The sequence below is a fragment of the Silene latifolia genome, chromosome Y, assembly GCF_048544455.1.
Source record: "Silene latifolia isolate original U9 population chromosome Y, ASM4854445v1, whole genome shotgun sequence".
NCBI lineage: Eukaryota > Viridiplantae > Streptophyta > Magnoliopsida > Caryophyllales > Caryophyllaceae > Silene > Silene latifolia.
This window is the reverse complement of record NC_133538.1, coordinates 168,248,266-168,268,985: the sequence shown is the minus strand read 5'-3', so window position 1 is coordinate 168,268,985 and position 20,720 is coordinate 168,248,266. Positions and strand designations below refer to the sequence as shown.

General features: G+C 37.2%; 1 non-coding gene across 1 annotated transcript; it reads right to left on the bottom strand.

Moving 5' to 3' along the window:
• Window positions 1–950: 950 nt before the first annotated feature.
• LOC141635085 (small nucleolar RNA R71) lies at window positions 951–1,057 on the bottom strand. The gene has a single exon (XR_012539791.1). It is a non-coding gene; the product is annotated as a small nucleolar RNA R71 (small nucleolar RNA).
• Between the last annotated feature and the right edge of the window lie 19,663 nt (window positions 1,058–20,720).

The window sequence follows — 20,720 nt, the reverse complement described above, 5'->3', positions numbered from 1 at the left end:
TTGAATGCTCTTCAATCCCCTCAAGTGTGTCGTCAACAATGTAAGAATCTCCGTCCGGGTCTTCAAGTTCTTCACCTAGAACAGAGAAAAAACACGAATTTGAGCTCAAAACCGTGACACCCTTAAGACGGGTCACTTCGAAAACTCTACAAGACCGCATATTTCTTACCTATAACTATGGAGGAGGAAAAAGGGACGAATTTGTCGCAAGAATTACAGAAATTGGTCGAGAAACGAAGGAGAAATCTTTATTTTGAGCTTGGAAGTGTATGTGTTAATGGTAGATGTTGGCTGGACGATTACTAGGAACAAGAGAATAGGGTGAGGTTTCCAAAAATGTGTGGAATGAGTAGTGATAGGTCAAGAGTAGAAAAGAAATGAGCCCATTAGAAAATTAGGCCCAATTAGCTAAATGAAACGGTTTTTACTAAAAACACGCCTCATAAATAACGGTACGACTATGCTTATCATAATAATAATTACTATGATTACTATATACCCAAAGTTATATTTTTACGAAAATAAGTTTTGAAAATATAATTAATTAAATAAATAAACTAGTTCAAAAAAAGTAATTAAATTGTTTCATTTAAAGCCGTATTAAGCGCGGATGTTACAATAATGACGCTTGCAATCCGATTAACTTTGGCACCTTGGCCCCAAACAACTATGAAATGCATCCCGCTCGAGTTGGCCTTATTGAGAAGGATAGTTTCGGTGGGCATATTGATGAAGATGCACATGCCCATCTTAGAAAGTTCAAGAACAAGGTTGCCATGATGAAGCGGAATGGAGTGCCCGAAGACACATTAAGGTTAATGTTGTTCCCATTCTCTCTAAGGGATAAAGTGGATCGTTGGTTGAATGTGCATCCTTCGAACACATTTACTACATAGGATGCCTTAGCCAAGGCGTTCCTATCCAAATATTACCCATCATCCAAGACCGCTATACTCCGGAATGAGATCCATATATTCCAACAAGAAGAGGGGGAGTCCTTGGGTGAAGCATGGGATAGGTACCAAGATTTAATTGCTAGTTGTCCACACCATGGAATACCGGCTTGGTACGTTGCCCAAACTTTCTTTCAAACTTTGCTACCAAGAACCAAGGAAATAGTGAATGCCTCCGCGGGAGGGGGATTCGATCATTTGGGCGATGAAGAGGGCACGACTCTCATCAAAAAGATGGTGGACTCGGAGTTCAACTATGGTTCAGAGGGCAACATGTTGAGGAGGAATAGCCGATATCCTAAAGAGAACTCTTCTAGTTCAAATGCCGAGACCAATGCCAAACTTGACCTTCTCACCAAGAAGCTTGAGCAAATTCAAAGAATTAAAGTGCATCAAGCTAGTGCCTCCCATGGTCCACCCATAGAAGAGGTAATCCCAAATTCTTCTCGTGAATTATGTGGAGGAAACAACCATACTTTCGATGTATGTGCCAACAATGCCTACAATGTGGGATTTGATGATAATTTCCCAGATGTCAACGCTTTTCAAAGCTACAACAACAATGTAAAGGCCACCAAGGCCACCTTACAACAACCCAAATTTCTACAACCCAAACTCCAATTTCTATCATCCGGGTTTGAAGAACCACCCAAACTTTAGCTACAAAAGTACCAATGTTAAAACCCACAACACCTTCAACCACAATTGCCCAACACCAACCCATCCGGGTTTTCTCAACCTAGAGGTGGATACCAAAATCAAAGAAACAATTCCGGCAATGTAAACCAATGGGCAAACAACAATCAACACCCAAATTTTGGGAACCAATCTCAAGGGTACCAAGATTTTGAGGGTAACAAAAACAACCAAAGCTTCTATCAAGGAAATCAAGGTAACCAAGCTAACCAAGGGTTTTGCCAAGGTTTTGTTCAAGGATTTCAAGATCTGTAATACTACAGTTTTCTATGTCTATGGATACTCTAACGAGTAGGACTTACTCTGTCGAGTAAGTATGTTTTTACGCAAAACAGTAGTCTGCCTGATGGGTACTCGATCGAGTACATATGGCACTCGATCGAGTAAGGGGCACTCGATCGAGTATGTCACTTACTCGATCGCGTAAGTGTGTTTTACGGGTGATTTTGATGGGTTTTGTTAATAATGCGGGAATGGTATATAAGACCTTTATCACTTTTATTAAAACACTTTTCAAAACCTAAAACACACAAGAGAAGATTAAGAGTTACGCTCTTTCATCCTCGCCGCATTATTAGCAAATCCCGGAGCTAGGAGTGTCGTTTTTTTGTCGTTCTTTACACCTTTGTGATCCTTGCGTCATGGGTAAGCTCTACATATCATTTTTATATCGTTTGGTTAATGTTGGTTAAACCCTTTTGGATAATTTTGGGGTTTTGGGGAGTATTGTTGATGTTAGATTGTGATTGTATGATTGTATGTTTGATAGGAAGTAATTTCAGTGAAGGACGATGTTGATTAGCTGATTTCGACGATCTTGGTGATTGCTGTTCCAGGTAGGGTTTCCCTACTCAGTATTAATTACATGATGTGTTTGGTGGTTTCATTGTGATTATTGTTAAAGTATATTGTTGGTGGTTGTGACGGTTGTTGGTTGTATTGTTGATTGTTGTTGTATCTGTCTGTGGTCTTCGGGGTGCGTCCCTGGCTGAGTAGAGTCACTTGTGGGAGTGGCTTCACGCCCTTAATTTGCCTTCTGTGGAACCCGCCACAGGAGGGATGTGCACATTAATGAACATGAGTTTATCGCTCGATGGAGATGAGCGGGGCTTAGGTGGGAACGGATGCGGTCCCCCACTGGCGGTGTGGAGTATCTGTTGCGATGGGTACTCTGGCAGAGCTACACACTTTAGTGTGTAGTCAGTTGTGTGGATATTGATTATGGAGTTTGGAGGATTGTTGTGTTGTTGAGCTGTTTGTGTACTTGTTTCGTTGTGGCTTTGTATTGTGTAATTAGTACTGACCCCGTTTAAATGTTTTAAAATTGTGGTGATCTATTCGGGGGTGGTGAGCAGTTATTGAGCAGGTATGAGACGATGCGTATGGGATAGCTGGGATGAGTCACCATGTTGCAGTTTAGATGTCTTCCGCTGTGTCTGACGCTTGGTAGTATTTTGACAGTAGACAGTTTTAAGAACTTGTATTTCTTTTTAACAGTTTTGGTATTGGCATGTAATCACGTTAAACACTATTTACTTTTAAGTATGTTTCGTTATTGTCTTATGATTATCATTGCCTCGGGAAACCGAGATGGTGATGTTCTCATACCTTAAGTGGTCATGGTAAGGCACTTAGAGTATGGGGGTGTCACAAAGTGGTATCAGAGCGACGATCTTGAAACCCGTAACCAATGAACCTAATGAACATAGAGAGTCAAACTAAAATGAACCCGGGTAGAAATTGTAGGAACTAATACAAAGACTTTGGAGACGTCCTAAAGTCGCGAACTCGCCCTACAATTTTGAACCGGTCACTATGGGGTGTCATGGGACCGCTATGTGTTTGCTAATGTTCTATTGCGTATGTTGAATGATGTGTTGTATAGAAATGTTGCAAAATGATTGTGGTGGAATGAGGAATGTGGTAAATGATAAAGTGTTGTGAATAGGCATGTTGCATGATAGTTGGTTTACAATGTTGTTTGGAATTGCTGGAAAAGTATATGAGAATGATGAATAATGATGTTCCAGGATGAATGATTTATAAGGTGTTTATACTAGTAACATGTGATTAGGAGATGTGACATGATTTTACATAATTTTGTTTGCGTAAACTTAAATAATAAGTTCATATACTCGTCTACTGTTGTGTCATATGCACTTGTTAGATGAAGAATGTGGTTGAAATGGGAAGAATAGTTTGGAAAAGATGGGATGCCAATTGCATGAGAATATGAATTTTGTGATTATGAATATGTTAGGTGACGAAGTGGATTTGTAATATTGTTGCATTAGTAACATGAAAATAGGATTTGTAATGTATGAGTATGTTTTGTTGCACGTAAAATTATAGAATAAAAGCATGTGGGTAAATCATGATTGACAAGTTAAATAATCTATGTGGATGATGAATATTGTTGTTTGGCTTTTCAAGATAGTAACATGTGAGTAGGAATACTGGTTTTATGAGCATGGAGTTGTTTCTGTTTACCTTGTTGTCGTTTAAGTTGTTTGGAAGTAGAAATCAAGTAGTTGTGTTTTTTCGATTATAGAGAGGTTGTCTTTAAATTCTTATAACTTGAGATGTCTATATGATTTTAATGTGATTCCAATTGGAGGTGATAGCTTGTTCTTTTAAGATTCTAACGATAGGTTACACGCCCAAAACGACCAAGAAATGAGTGAGTTACGACCGTTTTACGAAAATTGGATAGTGCCGAGAAATGCGTAGGGTACTCGATCGAGTGGCCCTCACTCGATCGAGTGCACCTCTTGTTACTCGATCGAGTAACCCTTACTCGATCGAGTAGCCCTGGTAATTTGGTTTACGTGTCTCTGACCTTCACCTACTTGATCGAGTAAATCACTCACTCGATCGAGTGGCCTGTACTCGATCTAGTGACCCCTGTTTTGGGTCATATGCTTATCTTTTGACTTCGTTGCCTATTATGTTTAATTCAAAGGTGTTCTTTTGCTTCCTAATGCATTGCTTTACATGTGTGTCGGTCTTTATGATGTAAGGAGTGGCACCTGTGGTACGTATGAGTTCGGTGGGGAGGACATGAGTATATGCGGTTGTGATAGGTAGTGGAAAAGAAAAGGAAGATTAGTAAGGCTTATTAAGACATGTAGCATGTTTTGTGAGAAGAGATGAGTGGTATGATTGTGTGTTGAGTAATGTAAAAGTAAGTGAATATTGGCAAGGGATGATGTGAGTCTAAGGAACGTGAGAATGAAAAGATTCAAAGGAAGGATGTGGATAGTGGCAACTTGAGATGTGTAAAGAATTATGGAGGGAGATGGTTAGGAATCGTGTGGGTTAGGAATATATGTAGTGAAAGGTTGTTTTAGAGGGATTGAGAAGAGTGGTATATAGTGAACTTAATGGAGACATGTCGCAACGTGGATTTGCAGATAGTGAGTGAGTTTGGGAATTTGCATTATCAAGAGGTGAAACTAATGTGTGATTTCCTTGGGAAAGTAACGTTATGAAATGAGTTTTGGGATTTAAAAAAAGGGGAGATATTGGAGATCAGTGTGAGTAATAGCATGAGAAGGTCTGGACTGATTTAAGTTAAGTGTGAGTAATAGCAGGATAAGAAAAGATCGATGGTAAGAAAGATTGAGATGGTACTAACATGAAATAATGGGATTCGAGTTTTGGAGCAATGAGAAGGTAATCGGGGCACTAAAGAGTTAGATAGAAGTAATAAGGAGTTGAACTATTAATTGGTATTGTTGAGTATAAAGAGAAAAGAAGGATGAAAAGTAAGTTGAGAAAAGAAGGATAAAAAGAGTTATGTGATATAGAAGTAATGAATCGTCGAGATGTGTGATATTATCATGAGGATGTTAATTAATGGTTATATAGGAGTTTCAGGACAACATGATTAGTCATGAGTTTCGAGGAATTAAAGGAGTAAGAAGTTAGTAGAGTATCTGCATGATATGAGATTTTGGTGGAGAATTAGATGACGATACAATTAAGGATGAAATTGGAAATAGTGTTGAGGTAATTTTTGTTGATGGATTTGATGTTTGTTATTTGGGATATTAAACAAAGATAGGAAAGAAACCGTGATGTTTAGAGATGAGTGTAAGAGGTTTGCTATACGAGCAATGGTGGTATTTTGGTTTTGTCACTAGTGGTTAAGGGTGATGATAGATAAGAAAGATAGCAATTCTAAAGAGGTTGATTTTGTAGAGACCAGATTGATATGTATGGTTGTAAGAGGGTATAAGATGTGGTTATATGAGGCGGTTGTTAGCAGTTGAGTATTAATGAAATGGTTACATTTTGCAGGGGGTGATGGATATGCGAATGGGAGAATGTGTTATGAGGGGCATACGAGTTAAGCTCGAGCGAGTGGTAACCTTTACCAGGTAGTACTTACGTGATCAGGATTGACTAGTTGGATGTGATTACGGGTCTATGATGTGTATAAATGTTTGTGTGAGGTTCTGACCTCACGAGAAGTGGTATGGTGTGATAGTTATAAAGTTGTTATCTGAATGTTCTATATGTTGAGTACGGTAACCTAATTGAATGATATTCAAAAAGGTAATAATTTGATTGATCTGGCATAGCTAGTTATAATTATAGGTGTATTGATAACACATGTGTATTCCGTGAAATGGTAGGGATGATGTTCGTGAGGTGCTTATATGTTTATTCCATACAATATGTTGTGTTGTGATCTAGTAAAGCAGTTTTGAGTAAGTTTTCTTGTCCGGAAAGTTATACTGAGTCAGTGCCTATGGGAATTGTATGTGGTTGTGATGTCTATCGATGTGGTTGTTGTGCCTCGGGTGGTGATCTGGGCACGGTACTTCGTGTTATGATGCGAGTGTTTTCGCGCTGCGGTGTGGCTGTTGGTGGCGGTGTTGCGATGCCGACACTGGTTGTGGTGGAGTAGGCGGGATGATTACGATTCGAGTTTCGAAAGTACATATCAGTTATACATATATTGTTGTTTTGTTTGCTGTTGTTTCCTGTGAGTTTTAGTTTGGACGGATAGACGGTTGTTCTGTTTATTGATGCTTCTTACCAGTTTCAGCTTGGGAGTGAGGGTAGAGTATGATATGGAAGAGAGTTGTGTATGTTTCCATTGTTGTAATGGTATAATGGTATTCTGTTGATGGGACACAGTTGTGAGAGGTTGTTACAGTAGTTTTGACCTTGTTTTAGATGAGGCTTTGGTAGACGTGGTAATGGCAAGTGAATTGTGGAACATGTGTTGTCCTGATTTGGAAGCTGCAGATAGTTCATGATATTTCTTTGAGACAGTGAGTATAGGGTGTTGGGAATTAGTGTCATGTTAAGTTATGTATGAGTTTTGCAGTAATGAAAGAAAAGAATTCGAGGATCTAGTGTGAGTGTACGTAACAAGTGTGGATCGTGAGTTAGGCTTTTGGCGATAGGTGTTTTATATAGAGAGGTATGTTGTGTTGTGGTAATGTGGAAGAGTTGGAGTGTTGGTTATGCTAAGGATTTTGTGGTATTGGTTAGATAGAGTGCAGAATGAATTGAGGTATGAGAACTGTTTAAGTAAGAGAGCCTTGGAAATAGGAATGGTTAGAGGTGTTGAGGTCGTATGCGGTTATCTTTGACATGTCGTGGTGATGAGGATAATGAGATAATATAGTTGAGGATTTAGTATTAGTGAGTTACGAGGACGTAATATTTGTTTTAAGAGGAGTAGGATGCAATAAAAGAGAGTTTCATGGTTGCGCATGTTGTAGTATAATTGGAGGTAGAGTGTTGGTGTAGCATAAAGGATAGATCTTTGTTGTGATTGATTTTATTAAAGGTCATGGCCATGCTTGTAGTAGTGTGATGCTTAGGAGTGTGAGAATATTTCGATAGTGTTGACAGTTGGATGATGATGTTTATGAGTTTTATAGTGCTGACAGTTGGATGATGAGGTATATGAGTTCTATAGTGTTGACAGTTGGAGGATGAGGTTATCAGTGTGAGTGAACTTCGAGGACGAAGATCCTTTTAAGGGTGGTAGAAAGTAACATTCCGTTTGATGTTATGAGTGTCTTGATATCGCATTTTCAAGCGGATAATATGTTACGGAGCTAGCAGCGTTTGTGGATAGTAGTTGGTAATGTCTGGAGTTGGTGTCGAGAGAGACTATGATGTAGTCGAGTTACGATATTGTGAGCCGTGTTGTGGAGGTAGGCATAGTTGGTAGAGTTGGTGTTAAGAGTTCCCGTTTTATAGGTTGGGGTTTTGTTTTGAGTTCGTAGTTGCGTTGTCGTATCTTAATCGAGTTAGTATTTTTGTTTTTCTGTATGGGTTAAACTTCGGGGACGAAGTTCCTTTTAAGGAGGGAAGACTGTAATACTACGGTTTTCTATGTCTATGGGTACTCTAACAAGTTGGGCTTACTCTGTCGAGTAAGTATGTTTTTACGCAAAACAGTAGTCTGCCTCATGGGTACTCGATCGAGTACGTGTGGCACTCGATCGAGTAAGGGGCACTCGATCGAGTATGTCACTTACTCGATCGAGTAAGTGTGTTTTACGGGTGATTTTGAAGGGTTTTGTTAATAATGCGGGAATGGTATATAAGGCCTTCGTCACTTTTATTAAAACACTTTTCAAAACCTAAAACACACAAGCGATGATTAAGAGTTACGTTCTTTCATCCTCGCCGCATTATTAGCAAATCCCGGAGTTAGGAGTGTCGGTTTTTGTCGTTCTTTACACCTTTGTGATCCTTGCGTCATGGGCAAACTCTACATATCATTTTTATATCGTTTGGTTAATGTTGGTTAAACCCTAATTGGGTAATTTGGGGGTTTTGGGGAGTATTGTTGGTGTTAGATTGTGATTGTATGTTTGATAGAAAGTAATTTCAGTGAAGGACGATGTTGATTAGCTGATTTCGACGATCTTGGTGATTGTTGTTCCTGGTAGGGTTTCCCTACTCAGTATTAATTACATGATGTGTTTGGTGGTTTCATTGTAATTATTGTTAAAGTATATTGTTGGTGGTTGTGACGGTTGTTGGTTACATTGTTGGTTGTATTGTTGATTGATATCGTTGATTTTTGTTGTATCTGTCTGTGGTCTTCGGGGTGCGTCCCTAGCTAAGTGGAGTCACTTGCGGGAGTGGCTTCACGCCCTTGATTCGCCTTCTATGGAACCCGCCACAGAAGGGATGTGCACATTAATGAACATGGGTTTATCGCTCGATGAAGATGAGCGGGGCTTAGGTGGGAACGGCTGCGGTCCCCCATTGGCGGTGTGGAGTATATGTTGCGATGGGTACTCTGGAAGGGCTACACACTTTAGTGTGTAGTCAGTTGTGTGGACATTGATTATGGAGTTTGGAGGATTGTTGTGTTGTTGAGCTGTTTGTGTACTTGTTTCGTTGTGGCTTTGTATTGTGTAATTAGTACTGACCCCGTTTAAATGTTTTAAAACTGTGGTGATCCATTCGGGGGTGGTGATCAGTTATTGAGCAGGTATGAGACGATGCATATGGGATAGCTGGGATGAGTCACCACGTTGCAGTTTAGATGTCTTCCGCTGTGTCTGACGCTTGGTAGTATTTTGACAGTAGACAGTTTTGAGAACTTGTATTTCTTTTTAACAGTTATGGTATTGGCATGTAATCACGTTAAACACTATTTACTTTTAAGTATGTTTCGTTATTGTCTTATGTTTATCATTGCCTCGGAAAACCGAGATGGTGATGTTCTCATACCTTAAGTGGTCCTGGTAAGGCATTTAGAGTATGAGGGTGTCACAAGATCAAGGACAAGGGTTCAATTTCAATAACCAAGGTCCTAAAGGGAACTACCATGTGCGTACACCCGACAAGACTATGGGTTCCCTTTACCCTTAACTAACCAACCACATCAATATCCAACCATGGAATCTCAACTTAATGATTTGATTAAGGTGGTGAAGAACATGCAAATTTCACACCAACAAGAAATTAACAACATCAAGAGAGACATGGAAGCTCGATTGACATCTCAAGCACTTGCCAACCCTCAAAGGCCGCCGAGTGGCTTCTTTGCCCAAGGCCAAAGCTCAAAGGACGCCTCGGTAAACCACCAAGCCCATGTGGTTATCTTAAGGAGTGGGGTTGAGCTTAAAGACCCTTACAAGAACCTTGAAATTGAAGTGGATGTGGATCCAAAGAGGAAACGGTTGGTGATGAATGGTGGTGGGGAAAGCCCACCAATGACTCCATCGGCAAGGCTTAGTGAGGCCAAGAAAGGGAATACTACAAGTGAAGGATGCAAGGGAAAGGCTCCTCAAGAAGACAATGAGGATATATTGGTTGAAGACCTCCCCGATGAAAAGGAGGTTGGTGAAGAAGCTAGAGAGGAAGCCCTCCTACAACCTTCCACCAAGGTAAGAAGCAAAGCCACTTCTCCCAAGGTATCACCTTGAAGGAAAAGTGGATCTATATACCTAACATATTCATATATGTTCTATTTTAATTTATCATAAAATTAATAAATGATCTTATGCATGCAAACTTATAAACAAAATAAGGAAGAAACATTTATCTTACATTGTGATTTTCGGTTTTTAGGGCACAAGAGAGATCACCTTTCTCTCTTGTTCTTGTGCTTTCCTTTTGGATGAACAAAGACCCAAGTGTAGGATCTCTCCCAAAGCTTAATACCCAAAGCACACTCTTAATTAAAATTAATATTATGAATACTAGACAATATTAATTTATCATAAAATTGACCCCAAAATATTATAAAACTCTTTAATATTTCGGTTTATGGGAGGAGGAAGAAGGAAGCTTTTTATCTCTCTAAAATTCTTATTTTTTTAGATGAATGAATGAATGAAATGCCAATACCATAAAATGTTATGTATTGAATATGATAAAATAAGGCAAAAAACCCTTTCCTTTTCTTTGTGTAAAACCGGGTGGAAGAGGGAGAGGAGGGAGCCAATGCATGCTTTTGTTTGTTTTCACAATGAGCATTAGGGTTGCATGGCTAGATTTGTAGGTAATCATTGTGTTTACCACTCATATAATAAACACAATATTATCCTAATTCCACCCTTAATTTCGGTTTACACATGTAAAATGGAATCCATTTTATTTTTGTCAATTTGTCAATATGTCACATGTCACATGTCACATAAAATTGTTATGTATTTTTAACATATTAAAAATCAACATATTAATAAAAATACGTCATATACAAAAAATCGATTTAGTAATTCATAATTACTTGTACCAAAATATTTTACCAATTATAAATCACAACAAATTGTATTTATAATAATTCATTCAAATTCAATTGTTTCCTTAAACAATAATTTCAAGAGTAATGATACAATTCAATTACTCAGACCGTATCTCATTTTAATCAATTTCAATGAGATACGTAAATATTACTTCCAAAATTGTTCGTCAATTTTAATTAAATTAATTGACTCGTAACGTTATACGATCAATTAATTGATCAATTAAGAGTGTTGCCCTATAGGTATGACCTAGGGGATCAACTGATCACCACCGTCGCACGACAGTAATGTCAAACTCTAGTCAGCCAATCATTACCGATATGTGTGGACCAGTTGACAGTAAAAATATTACTTTCCAATTGTATTCTTTATAATGAGACTTAAACATGTGATCATCATGATCAACAGTCGTGATTGCATTATTGTCGGAGGACACATATTCCAACAATCTCCCACTTGTCCTCGACAAGTGTGCGTCACCAATTCTCTTGTTCTATTACTATCTCCCACTTAATGCAAGGTGTCTTTCAGGTCGTACTTGCAAGTGATTATATCGAGAGTGGTTTCCTCGATCTGGAGAATAACTGATTGACCGGATTTATCCACCATGGATACTTTCCGAGCGTGGCCACGCATTTCCAGTTCATTACTCCTCGAGTGGCCCTGAGATATTGTTATAACCCTAACAAGGGGTGGACAATTCCTATCGCACTCATTCCCTTCGACTAGCCACAGCCATCATAACCCAAAATATGCCCATTTGACCCCATTTACGAAGGTCGTAGTAACACAAATCAAAGTTAATCTGAAACTGTGCCATCTTAGGCGAATAGTCTTTAGTCAAAAGAATCGACTCATTTGAATACTATAGCAGCTCTCGCCACGACCAGGCTATATAAATTTGCCAGAACTCTATAAGCGGTCATTAGGCCCGACAAAAAGGTTCCTAACAGTCTGCCTATGTGATCGACTAGTCATCTCACATGACTCTATGGCACTTGAACTTGCCATCAATCGCATCACACTCTAGTCACTTCGAGACGTCACCTCATACAAGTGAATATGGGCAAATACAATGTTAATCCATGTTCACTTTAACGAGGTTCAATTGTCTCTACAACCCGTTTGGATATAACAATGTATAAGGCGAGTTAATAATAACTCAAACGACAAATGTCGACATCACACTCGGGTAGTCAATACCATATTACAGACTTGTGATGCATATCGTAAGTGTGTAAACACTTGTTGATTGCAATAGAAGTTTAACATGTCATGTGTCCATGTGTTCAAACTTCTTAATCGTATTATCCTTTATATTCATGTTATCACTCATAGCATGAACCTTACCAAGTACACATCAAGGTTCCCGACCTTGGTTTCGGTTCTTTATCTTGAAAGAACTTCCTTATCGATTATCACATAACGAACGAATTTGTGGTGAATGATATAACTTGTACTGATCAAGTACTCCATCCACACACAATGCACTAGGTACATGTTTTGTAGAGTCTTGCAACAATTTGCCAAGATGATTGACCTAACACTTCTCACAAGTCCTAGCATATTAAGAAAGATTAGTTTTGAGTAACTTCTTATTCAACTAAGTATCTTTCCAAACTTCTTATTTCTCCTTTTAGCTTTAAAGGCTTAGGATTCTCATAAATCCTTATACGTGCTCGGATTTTCTATAATATGTGCAACCTCTTGACACATAATAGAGTATTCTGTCAAACACTGAAATCGCTCATCGGATTTTCCTCGAGAATTCATGACGTTTCTTGTATGGCTTGCCAATGAATCATCATGCTCTCATGCATATGATTCACTATTGGACATGTGCATGATTATTCTAATGGCGGAAACATTAGTTGCTAATAATCATGAGATCAACTGTTCATAGGTTCAATGAACGACCATGACTGCTAATGGCAATTCCATTTTCATCTACATGAATAACCTATGTGTATGTTGATACGATGTGTATCTCTTAATACTAATCCAATATTTCTTGACGTAATTGGATTCATCATAGTCCAAATTCATCCAGAATTGAAAACTCAAATACTTCTTTGTGAAAGAAGATATTTGCTCGTCATTCCTAATGAGTAATGAGTTGTAAACATTCAAAGGATGATAGCTCCCACTAAATTCCATGTCTTCACATGATAATTTCTAAACTCCCACTTAATTCCATATGTTTCGAAATTGATTACTCAATTGAAAACATTTAAAAATTGGAATGTATGTTGCTTTGCAAAGTTATTAAGATGAAACCATATATGTTCCCATCATATCCTTTCAAAATTCCTATTTTGAAGAGGTCTCATCTTTAACCTTATGGAAAGAGATTTTAAATCTCTAACACATTCATGTCATAATGATGTGTGGCAATGCCATTTATTAAATATAAGTAATATCTAATACACATCCTTCAAAATATCCCTTTTAGAAGGAGGTTTAACCAATTCATTTTCAAAATGTGGTTAAGTAATGACATTTGCGAGGTTAAAAACTTAGCTATAGAGGATATCGGTATATCAATCCTTGCAATTCGTTCATAACTAGTATGTTACTTTGATTCATTTAGGCTCTTAAGTAAATCTCAAGGTTTAAACTATTGGTCAAAATTTTTCATAAACTAGTCAAAACTCTTGTTAAAACTTTACATTAGTCATTTTTCTTCCAAAACTTTCTTTTGGTCTCCTCGTGTAGTAATCTTGAGAACATACTCTTATGATTACATTACTTGGTCTCTTAAGTCATATAGAACTTACTTGAGACCATAGATCTCATCTATTTGGGTACACTATGTGAATAGATATACCTTCATTCAAATCATTCTCTCTTGCGTAGATCTCATTTACACAAGTACACAAATTTATCGTGTGTTGTGTCCTCATTTTTCTCCCACTCTATCTTTAGAATAAATACACTATATATTCAAAGATAGCATATGAGACACAAATAATGATGTTGAAGTATAATCATACACTATATAATGAATGACGGGATTCATTATATGTCCATAAATATAATGACGGGATTCATTATATGTCCACATGCTTAAGGCTTGTGTATGATCATTTACAAAGTGATTTTGAGTCTATGAACTCTCTTAAAGGAATGTCAATCACCAAGTACACTTGCGAAATCTAAAACTATTAGTCGATCTATGAGAACAAGCATTTAAACATGAATTTTAGAACAAAAGGATAAAATGATAAAACGGGTGACTTGGGTTGCAAACCAAGTCACCATTATCCAAAATACAACCAATTATCCAAAATACCTTTCCATGTCGAACACGGAAACTAAAGGTTCTAAAAATCCAAAACATAATTTAAAATAAGACAATAAAAAGCGAAGCTCCATGAAAGCTATTCCTAGCTCCTTGATGGTTTCTTAAGCTTGTTTTTCTTTTCCTTTGTCTTTGCTTGGTGGAGGCCCTATTTACAATAAAAAGGGAGATACATTATCACAACTTTGTATCACAATACCATAGTTGAATTAGAAACATAAAAGAAAGGATAGTCATTTACCTACTGGAGTAATCTTTCCAGCCTTAATATCACCAAGGTATTTGGAACAATTTCTTTTCCAATGTCCCATACCATTACAATAATGGCATTTATCAAGAGGACCCTTCTTGATTTTCGATGTGCTAGCATCATTAGCTTTAGCTTTGGTGAAAGTGGGAGCTTGCTTCTTACCCTTCCTCCCATTCTTCTTGAACTTCCCCTTACTCTTAGTGCTTATGTTAAACACATCCTTTGGAGGGTTCACTTTTAACCCCATGTCCCTTTCGGCTTGCACAAGTAACTTGTGCAATTTTTCAAGAGACACATCCTTGTCTTGCATGTTAAAATTCACCCGGAATTGAACATATGCTTTGACTTTGGACAAGGAGTGTAGAATCCTATCTACAATGAGTTCTTTGGGGATTTCAACCTTTTGAATCTTCAAGGTCTCGACAAGCTCCATAAGTTTGAGCACATGAGGGCTAACCTTTTGGCCCTCTTTGAAGTCGAGATCAAAGAATGCCGCGGCCGCCTCATATTGGACGATCCGCGGAGTTTGTGAAAACATTGTCACAAGCTTGGAGTAAATCTCATTAGCGTTGCCCATTTTAAAGGCTCTCCTTTGGAGATCCGCCTCCATAGCAAATATCAAGACATTTTTCATTGCGGCGGACTCTTTTTGGTAAGCCTCATATGCTTCCCTAGTGGCGGCGGTCGACCTAGTAGTAGGTTCGGGTGGAGAGGCCTCGGTAAGGTAACGAAGCTTGTCGTCACCTTGGGCGGCTAATTTGAGTTGTGCATCCCAATCGGAGAAATTTGACCCATTCTTTTCAAGTTTACATCGATCCATGAAGGATCGAAGCCATGATGAATTAGCGAGAGGCGTGGCGTTAAGGGTTGGTGTTGCCATTTGTTATGAGAAAAAGAAGTGGTCTACAAAACAAAATAGAAGGAGTAAAACAAATGTCGTTTTAATAATAATACTCGTAAAAATTTATAATTTAAACAAGTTTTATGCATTTTTCTAGTGACCTCTACCCAACTAGATAAATGATTCCAAGACCCAAATTCATATCGACTTAGGCACGGTATGGCCGATGAAACCCTTATCAATATAACTCGATGGATTAACGTTTTAATCGATTCTACTTTTAGAACTCTTGGTCGATAAAATTAATTTAATACTTATCTATAGCCCGGAACATATGCAACTACGGTCACGAATACTTCCGTTGAGCTCAATCCAAATTTCGAATAAATGTGTCCATGATCCAAATCCACATCAACTTGGGCACGGTATGGCCGATGAAACCCTCATTAACATGAACTCGGTGGACAAACATTCATCACCCACTTCCCCTACGTAACAAGGTTTGTACTCCGGTAGGGCCGAGTGCACTCCCTCGCGAAATAGGTTTTCATGGTTTCTACTATTTGGTAAGGCTATGTCTCAATTAATTGTTTTAGCGAGAGGTCATGTCAATTTATTATCTGTCACGTTTTAAGTGAACTAAAGCGGTGAACTACGATAATTCTAATTGACACGGTCGATAAACTCGATGAAAGAAGATGCATGTTTTAGTTATGGCGATTTAGCGATGCATGCGACATATAAATAAAATGCAAACATAAAATAAATCCTAGTATGGCCTTCCTAGAAAAGAAAAACTATTTAACTATTACATATTCGGAAACCAACTCCATTGGTCCCTTGAATTTCGGTTGTGGCACGCATCTCGAGGTAACACCGTCTTTATGTATCGCCATCTTGAAGAAATCCGTCTTGGGGAACTCCGAGATAAAATAAATTACATAGCAAATTACATAATTTCCTATTATACATTTGTAACTAAAATAAAATAAATCTATTAAATTACAAAAGGTGATACGAGATCACAATAAATTACAACCGAATCGATATTCCCATACATTTCGGGAAATACCAATTAAAAACTAAGGCCATACTAAGTAAAAAATTACATAATTCAAAAATTACATAAATAAAATTATGACAATCATAAAGAAAATGCAGCATTATAATATGTAAGAACATGCCCAATTTTATGCTAAATCGCCTTTAATTAGCCAATATCGTATATTACTCGGTTTTTACGGATTTGCGTGATTTCAACATTTTATAATCACAAAATTACATAAAATCATATTTATGCATAAGTTAATTACCCTAACCTCTTAGGACTCAAAATTTAGTCTTTACTAATTATTTGACCATAATTAACTCATATTTCTAAAATTTGTTCATTAATGGACTTAAAATTATAAAAATAAGCTATAAACTTCAAATAAATCACAAAATTTCAAATAAATTCAAAATTTGAAATTTAAACTCATGAACATTCTGGAAAAATACCATGACACTCATAATGTTCAAAAACATAGGTTAAAAATTACGAAATTTATCCGGAAAAACAATGTTGCGGTTTATCGGTTTTAACTAAAATAATCATAAAAACATGTGAAAAATTATATACATCAACTTTTCAATTTTAGATCTGAAAAGATAATAAAATGAAACATATAATGTTTTTCCTTAGTCATAGAGTATGTTTTATTAATATTTCACTAATAAAGTCACTATTCATGCTATTTTTCTTCAAAAATCCATAAATCATGTAAAAAGACTTCACTATAGCCTATTATTTTACATACATCTTGTAAAATTGCATGTGACAACATACTAAATTTCTATGACCAGATTCGAAATTTATCTCATATTAACCTATTTTTCACTTAAATCCGGTTTTATTTATGAAAAATCCATTTTTCGAGCATAAGAAGTCCAAAAGTTATGAAAATTTACAGGTCATCTCAAAATAATATATGTGACAACATATCCAAAAATCACTGGAAAATTCGAAGTTTAGCTAATTTTAGTCCGAAAATGACATTTTTACTCATAAAATCATATTTTAATGTCATTATTGTATAATATGAACAATAAAAATCCGTAAATTAACCAAAATATCCTAAAAACATTTTAGGACCAGAAATTTTAACATGCATAAATTAATTTCGTGATATATCATAATAACACAAATTATACAAGTTATATATGTTAATCTTTATAACTCGGAAAAACTTTTAACCGATTTGCATGCAAACAACCATGGGTCTTGATACCGATTGAAGGAAAAGTGGATCTATATACCTAACATATTCATATATGTTCTATTTTAATTTGTCATAAAATTAATAAATGATCTTATGCATGCAAACTTATAAACAAAATAAGGAAGAAACATTTATCTTACATTGTGATTTTCGGATTTTAGGGCACAAGAGAGATCACCTTTCTCTCTTGTTCTTGTGCTTTCCTTTTGGATGAACAAAGACCCAAGTGTAGGATCTCTCCCAAAGCTTAATACCCAAAGCACACTCTTAATTAAAATTAATATTATGAATACTAGACAATATTAATTTATCATAAAATTGACCCCAAAATATTATAAAACTCTTTAATATTTCGGTTTATGGGAGGAGGAAGAAGGAAGCTTTTTATCTCTCTAAAATTCTTATTTTTTTAGATGAATGAATGAATGAAATGCCAATACCATAAAATGTTATGTATTGAATATGATAAAATAAGGCAAAAAACCCTTTCCTTTTCTTTGTGTAAAACCGGGTGGAAGAGGGAGAGGAGGGAGCCAATGCATGCTTTTGTTTGTTTTCACAATGAGCATTAGGGTTGCATGGCTAGATTTGTAGGTAATCATTGTGTTTACCACTCATATAATAAACACAATATTATCCTAATTCCACCCTTAATTTCGGTTTACACATGTAAAATGGAATCCATTTTATTTTTGTCAATTTGTCAATATGTCACATGTCACATAAAATTGTTATGTATTTTTAACATATTAAAAATCAACGTATTAATAAAAATACGTCATATACAAAAAATCAACTTAGTAATTCATAATTACTTGTACCAAAATATTTTACCAATTATAAATCACAACAAATTGTATTTATAATAATTCATTCAAATTCAATTGTTTCCTTAAACAATAATTTCATCTGTGTAATTATACAATTCAATTATTCAGACCGTATCTCATTTTAATCAATTTCAATGAGATACGTAAATATTACTTCCAAAATTGTCCGTCAATTTTAATTAAATTAATTGACTCGTAACGTTATACGATCAATTAATTGATCAATTAAGAGTGTTGCCCTATAGGTATGACCTAGGGGATCAACTGATCACCACCGTCGCACGACAGTAATATCAAACTCTAGTCAGCCAATTATTACCGATATGTGTGGACCAGTTGTCAGTAAAAATATTACTTTCCAATTGTATTCTTTATAATGAGACTTAAACATGTGATCATCATGATCAACAGTCGTGATTGCATTATTGTCGAAGGACACATAATCCAACACACCTAATTCCCAACTTCTTACTAGCATCCCCTATCCCACAAGAGCTTTAAAGTTTAGGGAAAACATCAAGTATACAAAGTTTTGTGAAACGTTGGAAAAACTTGAAGTGACCCTACCCTTTACCGAAGTCATATTGAACATGCCAACCTATTCCAAGTTTTTAAAAGATATCTTGGCCAAGAAAAGGACCTTAGGTGACCAACAAATGATTGCTATGGAGGAGTGTAGTGCTCTACTCCTAAACAAAATGCCACATAAACTTGGTGACCCGGGGAGCTTTTCCATTCCTTGTGTGGTTGGTGGTGTCCAAATATCACGAGCTTTATGTGATTTAAGGGCAAGTGTAAGCGTGCTTCCCCTAAAGGTTGCCAAGAAAATTGGTATTTGTAATTTTATTCCGACAAATATGACGTTCCAATTGGCGGATAGGTCCATCAAACGCCACTTGGGGGTACTAGAGGACGAACCCGTCAAAGTTGGAAATTACTTAATCCCCGCTGAATTTGTCATACTTGACATCCCGAAGGACAGTCATACCCCCATCATCCTAGGTAGGCCATTTTTGGCTACCGGAGGAGTTTTAATTGATGTTAGAGATGGGCGGCTAACTTTTAGGATTGAGGGTGACAAGGTTTAATTTAACCTTCCTAATATGGTGAAAGGACCAAAGTTCAATCAAGCTTGAATGGTTGAAGTGATTGAGGAAGTGGTTGAAGCGGTGGCAAATGAAGAGTCGGAGATAGAGGAGACATTTCAAATCTCCCTTCATGATGAAGAAATGAAGGAAGAGCATGAGATAAATTATGAGCTCTTGAAGTAAGTGGAGGGATTGCTCCCTCCAAAGGTACAACTCAAAATCCTTCCCTCCTCACTTAAGTATGCCTTCTTAGGTGAGGGAGAGACTTATCCGGTGATTAATGCTAATCTTAGTGAGGACCAAGAACAAAAACTCTTAAAGGTTCTTAAAACTCACAAGGCCTCTTTAGGATATAGCATTGATGATATGAAAGGATTGAGTCCGAATTTGTGTATGCACCGCATTAACCTTGAAGAGGGGAGCCGGCCATCGTTTGAGGGTCAACGGAGGTTGAACCCCAAAATGGCCAAGGTAGTCAAGAATAAAGTCTTGAAACTACTTGAGGCGGGGATCATCTATGAAATCACCGATAGTAAATGGGTGAGCCTTGTCCATGTGGTTCCCAAAAAGGGTGGAGTGACCATGGTGGAGCAACCAGATGGAACTTGTGTGCCTACACGCCCGGTTACCGTGTGGTCTATATGTATAGATTACCGTAAATTGAACTCCGCGACCCTTAAAGACCATTTCCCCATCCCTTTTATTGATCAAATGCTTGAAATGTTGCCGGGACACGCATTATTGTTTTTTGGATGGATATTCCGGGTTCTTTCAAGTGCCAATACACCCGAAAGACTAAGAAAAAACAACTTTCACGTGTCCCAATGGTGTTTATGCTTACCATAGGATGCCGTTCGGTTGTGTAATGCACCCGGCACCTTTCAAAGGTGCATGATGGCTATCTTTGTGGATTTTCTTGAAAAGTGTATAGAAGTTTTCATGGATGACTTTAGTGTCCATGGAGACTCATTTGATCATGGATTGATTAACCTCTCTAATGTCTTGAGACGGTGTGAGAAGCACAACTTAGTCCTCAATTGGGAAAAATGCCACTTTATGGTGGAAGAGGGAGTTGTTCTTGGCCACATTGTCTCAAAGAGAGGGATTGAAGTTGGTGGTGCTAAACTATCGGTCATAGAAAACTTGTCACCTCCCACGATTGTGAAAGGGGTGAGGAGTCTTCTAGGACATGCCGACTTTGATAGGCAGTTCATAAAGGATTTTTCAAAGATAGCAAAAACTATTGACTTCACTCCTTCTC